A 2,185-nucleotide genomic window follows, 5' to 3' on the forward strand; every position below is an offset into this window, starting at 1 on the left:
TAAGGAGTACAAGTACAGATTTCAGAGACAGATTTCTTAGAAGCAGAAATGGTACTGAAGGGCAAAAGACCCTTGGACTTGAAATACTTGAACAAATATTGACATTAGAGTTGTAAGAGAAACAAGATTATGGGCTTGGCCTGAGATTGTAATAACTTTGGGTCACACAGTTCACAGATGAATGAAGATTCTTGAGTGAGACAATGCAACTGAAACATGATGGTAAAGAGGATGACTGCAAGTAGAATGTCCTCCGAATACCCAGAGACTTGTAGCATTGTTCAAATCACTTATACATAGCTCTAGGGAGCATACTTCATGCATGCTTAATGAATCAGAGTTTGGGGAAAGTATTTTCCATCTTAGTGCATAGTTCCAGCCTTTTCTAATGCCACCCAGTTCCTGAAACTTATTTTGCATAAGTCAAAGAGTGTATTAAGAATTTCTGTTTGAATGTTCAGTGTATTCTGTAATAATGAGACTATGACCTTCTCCTGGTGTCTGAAATGCCTGTCATGCTCTCCTAGTAGTTTTGCAGGACACTAAGCACCTATTGTCTCTTCTGTCAGTAGTATCTCACCCTTTCCAATCCCACATTTTCATGATCTTTATGGGGTTGGCTCAACAATATACACTGGATATGGGCAGTGTTATTGGCTTAGATATGACCATATGTCTTAGTTTTTCCCAATGATACTTAGATATAAGATTTTGTATTAGGGGAATAAGACAGAAAGACAGATAGACAGACACACAGACACACACACAAACACACACAGTACTTGACTCTGGAAATGACTGTTTTTGCATTAAACATTTGATAGAAGCCAATGTGAAAAGAGCAAAATTAGATATATTCTAAAAGTAGGTCTAATGATATAATATGAAACCCTGGCACTAGTACTCTCCTGGCTATTTATTTATTTTGTGTGAGTGAGCATATTCCTTTATTTATTTATTCTTTTAATTTGTTTTAACTTTTATGCTGAAGTAATCATAGTCTCATATAATATTGCAAAAATAATTATGACTGGTTTCTTGTACCCAATACTTGTACTCAGTGGTGATATCCACATTACTATAGTGCATGATCAAAATCAGGAAATTGACTGGTACAGGATACTTAAATAAACTACAAACTTTATTCTGATTTTATCATATTTTGGATGCATTCATTGTTTATTCTATTGTGTATAATTATATGGCAATTTTTACACGTATAGATTCATATAATCATCATTGTTATTAAGCTGAAGGACCGCTCTTACATAATTATATCTTTTCTCCCTGCTACACTTGTCCATTCCCATTTTCTATACCTGTGGCATTTTGAGAATATTCTATAGATGGAATCACACAGGGTATAACCTTTAAAATTGTCTCTGTTACTGAAGCCAGTTGAGGTATTATATCACTTCCATCTGTGTTCCAATTCACACAGCATCAAGATAATGTTTATCTTAACCCCTCTGGTATTTGCTCATTCAGTGTAACTGAGCTTCCTACTGTTTCTTTAATTAGCTTTAGTCTGCCCACAGGGAATGCAATCTTGCTGAAAACTACCTCAGCATCAGAGACTCCAAGGAGTTGGTTGGCTCTGGTCTTCTCCTGCCTTTTGCTCAGTAGCTACAGCTCCCAAATATTCAACCTCTGTACAGTGTCCTTCTGGAAAATGGGAGGTCATATTCAAGGTTATTATGTTATTTTCAAAATTCTACTTTAACAGCCATCATAAAGACATGATTTCTGAATTTATAAGAAGATTACTTTCACATGATGAAATAGGAAGTATTAAGAGCCCTCTATCTATTAAAGAAAAATGATTCACAAATATGAACACCCCAAAGAAAGTTCCAGGGGCTTATGCCAAGCATGGTAAATCCTAGTAAATATTTAAGGAAGATATAATAGAAGTGACTACTTCTCAACTTGTCTATAACATCACTGTAAACTTGGTGATGAATTCTGACAAGGATGCTATAAAATATCATAAGAGATTTACATTCCTTATGAATACAGATGCAAAAATATTTAACAAAGTATCAGCCGGCTGAAATCAGCAATATCTGTACAAATTCTCAAAAATATTTCATGAACAAATGAGACTGAGATTTATTCCATCAAGACAAGGTTGAGTTAACATTTGAAAATCAATCAAAATTATTAATTATATTAACAACAAAGA

This window comes from Marmota marmota, unplaced genomic scaffold (genome assembly GCF_001458135.2).
Source record: "Marmota marmota marmota unplaced genomic scaffold, marMar, whole genome shotgun sequence".
Classification (NCBI taxonomy): Eukaryota; Metazoa; Chordata; class Mammalia; order Rodentia; family Sciuridae; genus Marmota; species Marmota marmota.